This window comes from Lissotriton helveticus, chromosome 1_1 (assembly GCF_964261635.1).
Source record: "Lissotriton helveticus chromosome 1_1, aLisHel1.1, whole genome shotgun sequence".
NCBI lineage: Eukaryota > Metazoa > Chordata > Amphibia > Caudata > Salamandridae > Lissotriton > Lissotriton helveticus.
The window spans coordinates 886,774,398-886,791,456 of NC_136057.1; the positions used below are offsets into that span (position 1 = coordinate 886,774,398).

General features: G+C 44.2%; 1 pseudogene; it reads left to right on the top strand.

The window, feature by feature from the left end:
* The window catches only part of LOC144763166 (enoyl-CoA hydratase EchA19-like), a 25,167-nt pseudogene extending 9,163 nt beyond the window's left edge, over window positions 1-16,004 (top strand).
* Window positions 16,005-17,059: the final 1,055 nt, after the last annotated feature.

A 17,059-nucleotide genomic window follows, 5' to 3' on the forward strand; every position in this document is an offset into this window, starting at 1 on the left:
GTACACATTCACTCGCTTTCCTTTCGCTAGCACACATGCTCTGGTAAGCGCAATTAGCTCTGCAGCTTGTGCAGAATTATGGGAAATGCGCGCGGTCTCTATAATGGTGTGTAATGTCGTCACGGCATATGCTGCAGTCGTATCACCATTCGGCAGTTTGAAACATGAACTATCCACCCATAAAGTATTGTTGCATTCAGGAAGGGGAGTGTCCTGTAAGTCTACTTTCCCTTTTGTCTCTTCTTCTGTCCTAAAACAGCAGTCATGGTTATCAATCTTGTCTGTTTCTTTCGGAATGGGTAATAACGTTGCGGGATTCAGTACATCGCACCTCTTTATGTGGATGTGACTTGCTAGCAGTGTAAGTTCGTAACTGGATAGTCGAGCGCTAGTAAGGTGTTGTGTCTTCGTCCTGTTTAGTAAAATGTCTACTGCATGCGGGACCATAACGATCAGAGTATTGTTCATGACTAATCCAGCGGATTGTCGAATGCACACAGCTGCTGCGGCGGTAGCCCTCAGACAACTTGGTAGGGCTTTAGCCACAGGGTCTAGAGTTGCCGAAAAATACGCGCATGGGCGCTGTCTGTCCCCAAAATGTTGTGTTAAAACTGATAATGCACAACCTTCCTTCTCATGGACATATAATGTAAAAGGTATCTGTAGTTGGGGTTTCCCAACACAGGAGCCGAAAATAATGCATCACGCAACTTGTGGAAACTCGTCTGGCAATCTTCAGACCAAGGCATAGGATTTGGCGTGTCTTTGCAGAGTAGTGCCAGCAAGGGTTTAGCTAGTAGTGAGAAATTCGGTATCCATTGTCTACAGTACGATGTAATGCCCAAGACGGCTCGAACCTCTCTCTGTGTCCTTGGGGCACTCAGTTCTGCAATTGCCTGTATTCTTTCTGGTGTCAGTCTCCTTCCCTCCTTCGACAAGATGTGACCTAGGTAGGTTACTTCTTGTCGGCAAAATTGTAGTTTGGAAAGAGAGACTTTGTGCTTCATGTCACATAAGTTACGTAATAATGATAACGTAGCTTTCTTGCAAATTTCTTCAGTGTCTGCAGCGATCAGCAGATCGTCTACGTACTGAATCAGAGTTGAACCATTCGGTAGAATAATCGTGTCTAGTTGTGTTTTCAGGGCCTGACTGAATATTGATGGGCTTTCGCAGTAGCCTTGAGGAGCGCACTTGAAGCGGAAGCTTCGTCCTCCTAAATTGAATCCAAAAATATCTCTGCTCTCCTCGGCAATCGGGATGCTGAAGAAAGCGTTCTTCAGGTCAATCACCGAGAACCAATTTGCTGAAGCTGGAACCATCGTCAATAAAGCAGTAATGTCGGGGACAACTGGAAACTGTGGGATAACTATCTTGTTCACTTCTCTGAGGTCGATCACGAACCTGTACACAGGCTGTTGTAAAGGATCAGTACGCTTTAAAACGGGCAGAACTGGACTGTTACAAACATTTCCTGTTGTTTCTTCGATGACGTCTTTATCAATCAGGTCATAAACAATCGTCAATAATGCATTCTCGCATTCGCTAGATATTTTGTATTGGGGAATACGTGGCAACCTAACGTTGGCTTTCAATGTTATGACATACGGTGCTATCTCCAAACGACCTACATCATTAGAGCCATTAGCCCAAAGTATATCAGGAAGTGATGACAATTCAGTCGGAATATTGTCCTTTGACAAATACATTGGAGAAATGACTTTCTTACCTAGAGTAAGTTGTACTCCCAAGGGGGAACAGTACAAAGTCGCATTTAACCTTTTTAGCAAATCCAAACCTAACAAATTTTCACCGCAACCTGTTGTAAGAATGAGGGGTGCTTCTAATTCGCACGGGCCAATAGAAAGAGATATAGGACTGGAGATCGGGTTTCTAACAGGGGCGCCAGAGAAACCTACTGAAACATTCATTTCGCCAGACAAAGGTGCGCCAGGAAGTTTCGAGTGAATGATAGAACTTTTTGTAGCACCAGTATCCAGCAGAAATGGCTCTGACACTCCTGACGTAATTACCTTGACATAAGGTCCATTCTGATCTACTGGAACTGAAACAACTCCCTCTCTTTGTCCATGGCTGTCCTAGCAATCGTTACCCTCATTTTCGTGTTCGGTGTAATAGTCGTCAGCATAGTACTGAGCTGACCTGGACGACGCATTATTCTGTTGGTCAAAGCTGTTCATCGAATTCTGAGGCGGGAAGGAAGTCGTATTCTGGGTGAAATTTCCACGGCCCCTACCTCTAGGGGCATGTTGACCACCTCTTCCCCTTACACCTGGAGCACCGCTCGAACGTCGCGCAAGAGCCGGACAATTACCTTTAAAGTGACCCTCTTCTTTGCAATACGCACATTGATTCGGGCCATAAGAAATACGCTGATGGGAAAACTCGTTTCCTTGCGCGTTTCTCGAATATTGCTGTTGTTGTTGGTAATTGGGCTGACTAGCCGTACGAGGCGGATAGGCTTGCTGGAGAAGAACTTTAGTTTTTAAATCTTTTGTCTTTTTGTCGACTTTATCTAGCTCGTCTTTGCGTCTATTTTCATAGTACTGGGCTGTTGCTAAAATTTGCGCTGACGTAGAGACAGCCCAAGCACTCTCTGAATCTTTCAGTTTATTACACAGTTCAGGTATTAAATTATGTACAAATTTGTCTACAAACAATCTTTGGCCACCCTCGGTAGCCATATCCTGACCACTATGATCGGTGAAAGTCTCCTCAAATCTTGTGAAAAAGTCAGACACATTCTCATCTTTCTTCTGCTTGCTTGCAGATAGCTTGTCCCAGTTTACGCGTACTTCAGGCATTATCGTCTTCATGTATGCGATAATTCTACCGGGAAGTTCAGCTATTAACGGCTCAGGTTTAGAACCACCAATTTGTCTAGCATCTATAGCGGCAATATTCGCCCATGAGTCACCTAGTTCTTGGTCATGGTTCGTATGACGTATTTTGCTCCATAGGGGATGTGGAACAACGTTCCCAAACAACATGTCGATATCCGCTAAATTCATTATACATGAGCTTGCAGTTTGTGAAAACTCCTTATAATACCCAGTCGGGTTTTTACGAGGATCAGGCAGTGTCTGCTTGAGTGCTAAGACATCGGATCTTTTCCAGGGGACATGTACCCATACACGCTGGAAATGAGGCAGAATTGGTGGATTCGCATTCGCATCACCTTCCCTCCACACCGGAGGAATCTCTCTCATGGGGTACTGTCTCGCTCTTTTCCCACCTGGTGTATCGTCTTCGTGACATGATCTAGAGATGTTTCCCTTACTCCTATAAGAGAGCAATAACTCTATCGCTTTCTCAACATCTGCACCTATAATCATACCTTCATAGAACTTAAAGCGTGTACGCCATAGTTCGTTCATTGTGTATTTGGGATCATTTGTCTTCACATCTTCGCCTAGATATACACACATTTCTTCGAATACGTATCTCTGAGTGGGTGCATTCCATTGGCGGAAAACATCCATAACAGACTGAACATCATATCTAACAGTATCCGTAATCCATTTACGGGCTAGTTCATTCAGCACTTTTCTTTCCTCGTAATCAGGCAGTTGACTACGTAACTGTCTATCTTCTGTTTTAGGGGTCGTTTTAGGCGACCCGAAGAAAGGTGAAAGCAGACCAGTGACGGTACCCGTCACTCTTTGTCTAATAGAAGGAGAACCTTGCGGAGGAGCAAGTGCATCGAAAAAAACAGGCAGAGGCAAAGAAGAAGTAGAGGCAATAGCAGAGGAAGTTGAAGTAGTAGCAGACGTAGTATCAGAGACAATGGCTGGAGCTGTAGGCAAAGTCGTAGAAGTAGATAGAGTAGGTAGCAAAGATGGCGGCCCTTGAGAAGGCTGCGCCGGAGAAGTAGAGACCAGCTGAATAGGAGCTGGCGTTCGTGCAAGAGCTGGGTTACGTGCGCCGGGGCGCGGTATAGTAAAATGCTTTGGAGGTGCGGTAGCGTTTAACGCATACGGTGGAGGTGAGCTTAATAAGTGGGACATTAATGGATCTTTCTCGGATCTCTCCTCTTGATCTTGTCCCTTATTTGGTAACATCGGGTAGCATTTATCTACTGCTAGTTTCTTGCTCCTAAGTATTTGTTCGCTTTCTTGCTCTTCCTCGTTATCTCTGTATGCAACGGCAGCTTGTACCATTGACATACCTCTTTTATTCCTTTTTGCTAATTTTATTTCTTTCTGTTTGGCTTCTTTGCGCCATAAGCGGAAAGAGTCAAACATCGCCGGCCGGGCTTTTCTCTTAAATAATTTGACCTCTAGGTTATCTAATATTTCTGAGTCGAAACTACCATATTGGGGCCATTTTAAAACACCATCCTTGTGGGTGTATTTTATCCACACTTCATTATATGTGATAGGACCTACGCCGTGCTTTACATAGAGCTCATATGTTGGAGTTCCAATCGGAGGAACCGGACAGGAATCCTCTAATCGGGAGTCCTTACTATAACCAAGACAAAACAAGTTTCCAAGTCTGCTAAAACCAGGCATCTTTGCTCACTAGTCTAGCTTCAAACTTCAAAGGATTAACTGTTACGATATTTCTCGTGAATACACAAGTCCTTCGGCTTTGGGGCTTGCAAGTACCAAATCAAAGCGTATCTCAAGGATACCAAAAACTAAGGACGAACTAAGGACTGGGAGACGCTCCACTTATACTTAACTGAAGTATTTGAAGATCGGTGACGTCGCTAGAAGACTCGTCTATCGTTTCGCTCTACCAAGGATCACTGGGTCCAAAACAAGGCGATAGTCAGGGCAGCAGTCCTTCGTAGCCGTCGGGACGCGGGGAACCTCGCAGCAAAGACCTTCGGAACCACGTCGACATACAGGGGTCGCTGAAGTGGCTGGCCGTCCTCTGGAATTTTCACACGAAGCTCCTCACGAACATCTGGCTTGGACCGTCGCCGCTTGATACCGCCCCATGTTGGGCGCCAACTGAGGTAACGGGTTTTTAGGAACCCGTTTGGTGCCAGGGGATAACACCCGAAGACCTCTGAGTTCTCCCTGTTCCGGACTACAGAAACACAGAGTCTTCTAGTCGCAGTCAGAGATCAAGTTTTATTGGCAGCTACCAAGTAACAGAAGTCCTAGAAGCACGACAAACACGGGTCATGTGTTCTCAGGAGACTGTTCGTTTTTACAGAACCAGCCTTCTCCATATATACAGAAATAATAGCTGCAAGCAAGAATTCTTGAGTTTATGATATGGCTATACACATATTTCTACAATAATACAAAAGAGCGAAGTCATGTAGGCAAGCCCGTATTTTAGATGTCCGATTCGTGATAGATTACCCAGCCAAGCCCGGAACTCTCATCAGATATCGGTGAAGCCCCAATAAAAGAAGGCACCTCCTAGTCATAAAACTGGCCATAAACAGGGAGCGTGGATAGGTGTGTATGTGTGTAGAAAACATGATCTGTACGCGATGAATGGTTTGTGGTATGTTGTGCATTGATGCTATCGTGTTTGGCCACTGGGCGAGGAGCTGCCCGAACAGGTTTTGGCTGGAGGCAAGGGAGTCAGTTGGGACAGGTCAGGGGGGAGTCAGGGAAGGTGGACGTGTCCTTTGAGATCAAGCTTGATCTTTAATTGACTTATCATGAGGGCAAGACACAAAATGGATACCGTTTACACAATGGTGTCTGAGGGGTCGGGACGGAAACTACGATTCAGGGGTGTTAGCATGTCTCGATCATGACGCAAATGCATAGGAATGATGTCCTAATCATTATCGGTTCGTCGACACCAAATTCGTCATGGTACGTTGATGTTTCGGGACACGGGTATCGGACCTCGATACCGGGACAACGGTAGGGTCCAGAATTTCAGAACCACAATCCACCCTCGGCCGTCACCTACCCAGCCGGACTTTGGGCAGACGTTACTTCGTCTCTGTCCTATCTCCCTCCTACCCCTTCACTCTACCCCCTTCCCCCTCTACACTCCCTTCTTCTTGCCTTCTATCCCTTAAATGTTTTTCTTTTGAGACCTAGTTATGTGACCGGTGCCCGGTGGAGCTACCTAATAGCTGAAGAGGAGAGAGGCTGCAGGTTCCCTCTCGGCCGTCACCTACCCAGCCGGACCTTGGGCAGACTTTCCCTTCGTCTCTCCGTTGCATCTATACGCTACCCCTTTCTCCTCTACCCCCTTCCCCTTCTCAGTCCATTTTCCTTTTCTTCTATGCTCCTTAAATATTTTTACTGATATCATTGGTAACTTGTAACTGATGTAAGTTTGCAACCATGTTGTTATGTATGTAAAGCGCTCTGATACCTTCGGGTCTAGCTAGCGCTATATAAAACACTTTAAATAAGTACTAGTGACCACTCTGGAGGGTCAAAGCAGAGCATTGGTAGAATAACCTGCATTTCCATGACTTATCTCCGCGAAATGGTTTTATTTAAGCCCATAACGTTTATACAACTTGGAAGAACACATCAGATCCATTGAGCACTTTTACGTGGAGGGCTCCAGCTTTTACTTAAGGCATTTATCACAAACTCTCAATTCTTTCGTCCCTGGAAATAACTTTGTAGGGCTATTTTAATTTCCCTTTCCCAGTCGGGCTAGCACACACCCAATAAATTGTGTTTTGTAATAAACATGCACACTCCCCCCAGAAAGTCTATAGAAAAGAAGTCCAAATTGGCACCCAATAGCTTCCTGTCTGCTTACATTTAACGTATGCTCACCTGTATATTAGAATAGCTTGGTTGCTCAAAAGTTACATAATGGCTTATCCATCTCTGTATCCAGTAACGATGCCATTGGGTATCCATCTATGCCAATTTACACACGTGAACCAACCGTCTAACCTGGTTTGTTGCAAGATGATGTGGTTTTGAAGTGCGGTATATGATGGCGCAGCCCCACAAGATACTCGAATGAATTCCCTTCCCCACTGCTTCTCCTGCTTTTCACTCATAGAAAGATGGTGGTCGGTGGGCTAAATTTGATGACGAATTACAATTTTCTTTATTTTGAAGGGTTAGCCACACAAACTGGCCACTACACACAAGTGAGGCTTGATACACAAGTTCACCCCTTACACCTTTGTCTGTAAATATTAATTTACCACACTGAAACTTGAACCACAGTGCTAAAACACAGGTGTTTCAAGTTCTTTTTCTCTTTAGACAAAGTCTGAAAATAGCCCAGCCGAAATATGAGGCTTAAAATGCAGGGTTGCAGTGCACCAAAGTCTGAAACACCAGAGGATAATCTAGTCTGGCAACGGGTAAAATGAGTTGTAACAGCAGAACCTTTGAGAAATCACTCTACCATAAAATCTGCATCTAGCCACACGAGGAACTTCACTATGTTGGCTGGGTGCCAAACTTAAGGAATATAAGAAATGGGGCGTTGATACTAAAGCGGTGTTTTATTGAATCCAAAAATTATAGCTTGTTCCTACAGAACCCCAGGCATGTAACTGACGGTCCTCAAAACTTCTCATAGTCGCATTCATTCAGGTTCTAGTATAACATTCCATAGTTGTTCTAACAAGAAATACAGTCTTTGAATCAAATCATAGCATAGTCCTCTTCTGAAAAAAGGAAAAAGAAATAACCAGAAAATTACAATGTTCATTAACTAGTTCGCTAAATAACAACACAATTGAACAACCAAAATGGAGTGATGATTATATCGCTATATGGTTAGAAGATTTACATAATTTAATCTCCAAATGTCTTCGTTATTTCTTTCTTTCTTCCACTACTTCCTTTCCTGACGTCTCCCTTTTCCTTTCAGACTCATTTTATCATCCTATTCTCTCTCACACACCTCCTTCGTGATTGCCTCAGGTACCACGCTTTGCTTTTTTTCAAAATTAGTATACATTTTCATGATATGTTTTGGTTTCGAAAACTTTGCTTCTCCCTTCCTTTTTTTAATCCCAACTTAATTCTCACACATTCCCCCACCTTCAACCTCCTAGTTAGACTGTCAGCAACCACTATATGCCAGACTCTGTACTTCTCCTGTCCTGTCTTAAATCTTTTGGAACTCACACAATTTCTTCCCACATTTGCCCATCAAGGCAGGACAATCTTTAGTGTTAGGCACCCTTACCCCACTAAATTGAACAATGGTTCACCTATAGACAAATGGACTGTGAATCTTTAACTCGCTCGACATCATCTTGTTTACTTCTTTACTTAGGCTTATCACTGCACTACATAGTGAAATTCACATACTCAAGACCGGAGATATCCACCCCTGCCTCTTCCATATTTTCTGTACCTAGATCTCTGTTCTTCTCCAAACATGTAGGTATATGTTGTTTTAGTTAATGAGGAGCAAGGGAAAGTGGTGGAAAATGAGAAATAAGTACTACAAAGTGGGTATTGTTTATTGTTCAGGGTGAAATATGCACATGCAAAAACACACCCACAAAAGAATAATTCAAGTGCTATTCACAAAATACACTTCTAATTCAATTTCAACTTTAATAGAGGTAGAAAGATTCAAATGTGCTTCACTCAAGCCCTGGAATACGTCAAGCACCACACATGGGCAATCATTGGTGATGAAACACACTCTCACTGGTGCCAATTTTTTGCACAAGTGAATTATAGTAAAATAATGGATTGAAAAAAAAATGTTTACTAAGTCTACTTAAAAATGTCTGTCCAATGTAACATTTTTGACATAAAATATTTATAAGATACTTCTTGAAAATCATATTACAACATGGCTCTCAACACATGGAATACATCTGATGCAAAGGGAAGAGGGGTCAGGCAAGACTAGCATTCATTAGTAGACACTTCATACAAAACTGCTGACTGGCTGAGAGGGAGTCTTGATTAAGGGTTTCTTGTGAGGTATACAATGCTTCCTCCTCCTCCCCTTTGTCTTTGGCGGTGATGGCTGTCGAGATAGCTACTTGAATGAGGATTGGATTTCCTTCTCAGAGAGCCCACCATGCTCCACTTCTATTTGAAGAAGCGTCACAGTCAGGCTCCAGGACATGCAAGAGGAAGATAACAAAAGATGAAATACATAGAATCAAGTTTGTGGTCAATAGTTCAACAGATTTATTTCACAATAGTTTTCTAAAAGAAGTCACACTTTAACTTAGTTACATGAGAATGTCCTTACATTTACGAATGTAGGGTTGATCCACGCATGTAATTATTATTTAAATGGAATTGCAACTACCCTTCTCCAGCCAGGGGTGTTTACTTTGTGGATGGATCCTTTGACATTAGCTTCTGAACCAGTGTCCCTGTAGATAGTGGTGGTGAGGTATCCATCATCCAGAAGCTGGATACAAGATCATTGTGAAATCTGAGTAAAAAAGTTATGAAACAAAGGGTAAAGATGGTATGTGACACAAATTATGTAGATGCCGAGAAATATACCTAAAAGATAAGCAATAATACATAACCATGAATAAGAAATAAAAATACATTTTAAAAAGCATATAAAAGATGCTGAGAAAGTACAAATTATGAGATACAGTAGTAGAATTCAGTTTTCCCAGACTTACATGATTAAGGGATGGTAGAAGTCCGAATTTCTAGATGTACCCCACGTTGATAGCAATGTGGACACCAGGGGATGTTGTATCACTGTTGCTGACTGGAAATGCATATACAGAGTAATAGGCTATCTAGATAATACATCTGAAGGTTATTGTTTGGGTGCACAGTAAAATAATCACATCGGGCCCTCTCCTGGATGCTAGCAACTGAGATAAAGGTAAGATTATTGTGCTGACATGATGATTTTTTATTCAAGAAAAGTGGACAAGGCTGTTCCTCGGGTAGACAAGAAAGGGAGTGAGATGCACTGGTCAAAGGAGAAAGTGGTGGTTAAAGGGTGTTAACCTCCCACTGGGTATCCATTGTGTTGGATATGTTTGCCTCACACACCCTTGCAGGTGTCATGCTTCATCATAGGCGTTGCTCCTCGTCGGGTAGGCGGTGCAATTCCCAACGGGCTCACCTCAAAGAGGGGCTCTTTGGCGGAGATCTTTTGAATCCAACTGCCTATGGGTGAAGTGTGGGTATGGGGCCAGAGGAGTTGTAGACTTTATTGTGAGTTAAAATGTAGCGTAGGGTACCTGAGACTACTTTATTCGGGTGTTCCCTCGTTACAATTAAAAGGTGAAGCTAGACTAGACTATCTGGAAAATAATGTTTCCTTGTTCTAGACTAGACTAGGATGTAAAAAGACGGTCGACATGTTTCTCGCTATGTGCAATGACTTGCGATTCGTCAGGACCTATATGGTGTTGTCTACAAAAGAAAATAACTTATGTCAACTAAGATGGCTCATACATCAAAATATGGGATGAGTTTTTTACCTCAATAATGTTGTTCCTTGCCTAAAAGTCAGGAATTATCTGCCCCATCAATACTCGGCGGGTTGTACAGCGCGATAAATGCCTCTGGGTTTGAGGCTATAGCTCTCCGCGTGGCAGGCTTGTGTCCTACCCCTCATTCCGCCGAGATCGGGCTGGTCAAGATGATGCCATATCATAGTGGCATTAAGAACAAACATTGGCATAGCCAATAAGTCCCATCTTTGGGACCTTATGTGAACGTCATTAACAACTCCTTCACGTCAGCCACCTTCCCTGAGAGCTGGAAGCACTCAGAAATCAACCCCCTTCTGAAGAAACCCATGGCAGACCCCGAAGACCTCAAAAACTTTCGCCCTATTTCTCTTCTTCCCTTCCCGGCGAAAGTCATCGAGAAGACTGTCAATAAACAGCTGACTGCATTCCTCGAGGCAAACAACTCGCTCGGCCCGTCCCAGTCCGGATTTCGAGCCAACCACAGCACCGAGACTGCCCTCATCGCAGCCACCGACGACATCAGGACCATGATGGACATCGGAGAAACAACCGCTCTCATCCTCCTGGACCTCTCGGTAGCCTTTGATACCGTATGCCACCACACCCTAATAACCCGCCTCTTCAACACTGGGATCCAAGGAAAGGCCCTGGACTGGATCACCTCGTTCCTCTCCGGCAGAACCCTGAGAGTCCGCCTCCCAACCCTTCCGCTCAGCGGCCGCCGAGATCATCTGCAGCGTACCTCATGGCTCCTCACTCAGCCCAACCCTCTTCAATATCTACATGACCCCCCTCGCCGCCATCGCATGCAAACACAACATCAACATCATCTCCTACGCCGATGACACCCAGCTGATACTCTCTCTCACCAAAGACCCAGCCAACGCCAAAAACAACCTCCAGGAAGGAATGAAAAACGTCACAGAATGGATGAAACTCAGCTGCCTGAAGCTGAACTCAGACAAGACGGAAGTCCTCATCCTCGCTCAATCCCCATCCGCCTGGGACGACTCCTGGTGGCCCACGGCGCTGGGCTCCGCGCCGACACCCTCGGACCACGCTCGCAACATGGGAATCATCCTCGACTCCTCCCTCTCAATGACCAAGCAAGTCATCGCCGTCTCATCCTCTTGCTTTAACACCCTGCGCATGCTCCAAAAAATCTTCAAGTGGATCCCCACCGAAACCAGAAAGACCGTCACCCAGGCCCTCGTCACCAGCCGACTGGACTATGGAAACGCCCTATACGCAGGAAACACCGCCAAACTCCAGAAACGACTGCAACGCATACAGAACGCCTCCGCGCGACTCATCCTCGGCATCCCTCGCCACAGCCACATATCCGCCCACCTGAGAAACCTGCACTGGCTCCCCGTCAGCAAGAGGATCACGTTCAGGCTCCTCACCCACGCACACGACATGGGCCCCGAATACCTCAACAACCGCTTCTCGTTCTACACTCCCACCCGCCAGCTCTGCTCTGCCAGCCTCGCCCTCACCACCGTCCCACGGATTCGCAGAACCACCACCGGAGGAAGATCGTTCTTCTACCTGGCAGCCAAAATAATGGAACTCCCTCCCAGCACACCATGACTGACCCAGGACCACCTCACCTTCAGGAAATACCTCATGACCTGGCTATTGGAGCAGTAGCAGCACCCCCTCTCCCCCAGCGCCTTGAGACCCTCACGGGAGAGTAGCGCGCTCTATAAATGCAGTGATTGATTTATTGATGTGTTTAGCCAGATCTATTGGCTTTGCCAATATCTTTAAGCTATGTTGTATAGCAGTATGTTGAAAAGTTATAATAAAAATATTTTACATGCATTTGTGATACTTTATATATTACCAAGAAGTTATTGTGTACAACTGAACGGCCCTATTAAAAAAGAATTAACAAAAAAATGTCTTCCAGTTTTTTTTGCCCTTGCAATGCTGGCAATTTCTTCCTGTCTGTTCTAATGCTTGATTGTTAAAGGTTTTGTTTGTTATGGGAAGGGGGATAAACAGCTTTGGTAGTAAGTGGTGGTGCTGCATTGGTGCACAGCTGGTGTTGCGCTGGTGCTGAGGGACTGCTGCTCTGGTGAGGGGGGAGTGGTGTGCTGGTGCTGAGATGGTGCTGCGTTGGCGCTGAGATGTTGCTGCGCTGGGGCTGCATGATGCTGAAGTGGTGCTCAGGTGGTGATGTGCTGGTGCTGGGGTGGTGCGGCGCTGGTGCTGAGATGGTGCTGCGCCTGAGTAATGTTGAGGTGGTACTTTGGTGGTGTTTTGGTGGTCAAGTGCTGCTGAGTGATGCTCAGGTAGTGCTGTGGTGGTGTTTTTGAGTGATGCAGAAGTGGCGCTGAGTGATGCTGACTGGTGATGAAGTGGTGCTATGCACTGATGCTGCAGTGGTGCTAAAGTGGTGCTGTGCTAGTGCTGAGTGATGCTGAGGTGGTGCTGTGCTGGTGTTGAGTAATGGTGAGGTGGTGCCGAGTGGTGCTGAGAAGGTGCTGCGCTGGTGCTCAGTGATGCCTCACCTGCGATAAGCACTGCAGTGTGTGCTAGATGTGGGCAATGATGTCAACGTGCACAGTACACTCAAAGCATCTGAATGCATGGCCTTCAGATATTAGCTGGTTAATCAGAGTCCACTCTATCCAGCTCAACAAAGGCAGCACTAGGCATTTGTAATCTTGCTCAAGTTAAATTTTGACTCTGGGCTCCACAGATTAAACTGGCTGCTGATTGAGAAAAAAGAACTCCCAACATGAGCCTGCTTCGAAGGAGAGGAGTAGTGTCGCGAAGTGCAATTAAATAACCAGTAGCTTGTCTAAAGGGAGCATGCACTTCTCACCTGAGAAGACAGGATGTAAGGGTGGGAGAGGGAAGTTGGGCAATGGGCATTCAACAAAAGCTATTTTCCAATCAAGCATAAATCCTGCTTGGCTGGGAAGAAATCATGTAAACGTCCCTAACTTAATCAGTGTATTGGAGATGTACACATAATATAGACACACTCATTGCAGCAAACACTATATTTGTACACATATAGTGTGTGTACATGATAAATACAAACACAAGATTTACATGTGGCAATTCACATACATACACAAACATGACATACTGCTCACACACACTAAACGTAAACACATGTACACAATCCTGGCAACACACAGTGCCTTGGCCTCAATCAACATACTTTATGGATCTTGGCACGTCTTGCTGCCTGGTTATTTATCCACAGCAGAGTTAATGGCACCGTCTTCCTGCTGCTGTGTACACAGGGTGGACAGAACCAGCAAATCTCGGAAAGGAAAGAGAGAAATATGTTTAAATAAAGAATCAGTTATTTGGCCTGTCTCTCAGCTTACTTAGATGATACTGCGGGTGTCAATCAGCTTCAAATATTTTTGGGGAATTTAGCCATTTTTCTCCAAATATCAGCTTCTGAATTCTGAAAACACACACATGTTCATCTTGAACAGACAATTTTGGCATACATATATTAATTTAACCAAGCAAAAGTTTGCAATTTAGTAGGCTGGGATGGACACATGGGAGCTACCTGCAGTTAGTTGGAGAGCCACCAGTAGTTCACAAGTCATTGGATAAGCCTGCCCTAGACCAACCATTAACTTAATTAGACCACATGAAGAGCCTAAAGGCAGGTCCCCACTGGTTCAGGACTACATCTCAGTAGGTGTTGGCATTCCTCATTAGCATTTATAAAGCTAAACATGTTCCTAATAGATACTTTTGATGCTGCACACTTCTTAATCACATTTATCTTGTAAATATAGATTGCTCCTGGGGCTTTACAGCTTGAATGACTGCAAGTGGCATGAAGATCGTACACTGACCTAGTTTAAAACTGACCCAAATCCATTCACCTTCCTCTAATTATCAATAACATCAACCAGAAATTCTCTCATTTCCTTTCGAAAAAGGCCAAATAAGTAGAACTCTCCTGTTCTCGCCCAATCAATGGCCTGGCTCACTATTAACCTTATCGGAAATCTTCTGATATTTCAAAGTCATTTAGGAAGATACAAAAAACGGAATAAAAGTAACATAAAAACTAATCTTGGCAGTTCGGGCTAGACTGTTCCCATGAGGCAGAGGGTCAGACTGATTTGCATATAGCCATGTCTGAACTGGGGTGGCAGAGTGGGCTAAAGAACGGTGATGGATCAAACCCAGATCTTTAGACTGGGTGTGAGTGTTTGATTGGTTCAGATGCTCCGTCCATCACCACCCCCTTTTTTACAGCTTTGGCCGCCATAAGTGTGGCAGGGTATGCTCAGACGTGAGTCCCTTGCTCACTTTGCACTGGATTCAAGAAAGCCGGGCTGAAGAGGCTGTAATGCCAGTATCCGGTCTTCGGAAGCTTGTTTCCGGTCCAGGGAAGGCATGGCTTGGCAGTTCGGGCTGGACTGTTCCCATGAGGCACAGGGTCAGACTGATTTGCAAATAGCCATGTCTGAACTGGGGTGGCAGAGTGGGCTAAAGAACGGTGATGGATCAAACCCAGATCTTTAGACTGGGTGTGAGTGTTTGATTGGTTCAGATGCTCCGTCCATCACCACCCCCTTTTGTACCAAATCCATTCACCTTCCTCTAATTATCAATAACATCAACCCGAAATTCTCTCATTTCCTTTCGAAAAAGACCAAATAAGTAGAACACTCCTGTTCTCGCCCAATCAATGGCCTGGCTCACTATTAACCTTATCGGAAATCTTCTGATATTTCAAAGTCATTTAGGAAGATACAAAAAACTGAATAAAAGTAACATAAAAGCTAATCTCAAGCTATCGCTGCCTTCTATGATCCACAATCTATTATTATGATAAAAACGCAAGAGCACCTCAGTAATACCTTACTGGAATTTACTGACCAACACATCTGGGCCAAGGGGAGGTTCCCAACTGTCCAAAATTGGCCAGGTCACAGTGATGCCTAGAAAACCAGCTGCAGATCTGGAAGACTTGAACAACCTCTGCCCAATGTTGCATCTGCATTTCCTTGTTACCTTCATTGAAAGCTGCAACTCAACTCAGCTCAAACATTTTATGCCAGAGAATACCCTCCTTGGTGACCTTCAGGTTTGCTTTAGATCATGATATAACAATGAGACCACTGTGTTCCAAATAACTGGTGATGCACTGTGCATCACTGAAAATGACTGTGACTCTTGTCTTCTCATTCTCCTCGACTTAATTGAGGATTTATTATGGTAAATCACCAAACTCTACTAAACTAGCTCAGTGGTGCTCCCCTTAGTTGATGTGCTTCATACTTGGAAAATATATATCAACATATAAAAAAGGTCAACACTCTTTTCAACCTTAATCACTTTAGAAGCGTGGTACATCAAGGCTCTATTCTATCCACCTCTAGTATAATGGGGTAACCCAGTGCCCCTCGGAACCTGGGTGTATACAATGTAAAGTAATGTTGGTTCTGTCGGGTACGGAATTGCTTTACCACTTACTAAATACTATACAGTGAAGAGAAAATCAATTACTCCAACAATTAATAAATGGAAAAGAGAGAAAAACAGGAAAAAACACCAATCATGAATACATCAAAAGAATGTATTCAACATTTAATCACTTTTTTATTTTTTTACATTTTTTTGTGGTATAGGAGTGACATGGTAAGGCTGTGGTAGGCTATAAACTATGATATTCTGAAAAAGGCACAAGGGTCAATAAGTGACAGAAGTGCAAAAAAGTGCTGAATGTGAGTACAATATATACAGTGCTGTAAGAAGTTTAAAATGGTTATTCAAAAGTCATCCATTGCTAAATACATGAATCTCCAGTCTGACAAGACTTAGTTTGCCTTTCACATGGAGTGGAGAAAATAGGGTTTGGATAAGACAAACACGTCTACGTTTTGACTCAGAAGAGTGCATAAATTGAAGGTGGTCATGGTGGGTCTTCCTCAGGATAAAGGAAACAAGGACAGCGTGTGCAATTAAAAATGGGGATTTTTAGTGGGTGTTTGCAATTATTGGGAAACAAGCTAGGTAGGTGGCCATGGAACATACCCTAATGGTAGTAATAGATACCGAAGGAGATATTCCACAATAGATTAATATCATTAAATCCCTCGCATATGAGGAGTAAAAAGACGTTGGTCACACCCCAGCCCATCGAGATACCACTTCTTTTGCTGTGTGCTTCTTGAGGTGAGTTTCTTGCAGCAGATCCACTTGAATATTATGCCTGTCCAAATAAGCCAATACCTGTCAGGTTTTCTTAGGGTTATTGAGACCTCTGACATTCCATGTCAACCATGATAGTATATTACCATTAATACCTGCCATTTCTGCCATTATCTCTCAATCTAGGTTGTTTAACTTTGCTGACTGATCATGCATGCGCTATTATCAACAATTGTATTTTGCCCAACATACTTTTGTACTTGCATAGTTCCCCAACCGACCCACCCACCCACTTCAACATCCCAATTATGCTAATGATCCCCATGTGAAACAAAAGAACACATCCATGCAACAGCATGTCTTTTATCAAATAATAACACCTCGTCGGTGTCCAAAAATAACCTTAAATCAATTTTGGGGTATACCTTCTTGGGGGGTCTCCGGTGACTATCAGACCCCCACGTGGTGACAAGGGGGGGTCGGGGTGAGTATATAAATTCCCCCATCCAACTACACCTTAATACACCAGAATGCAAGTGATCATGG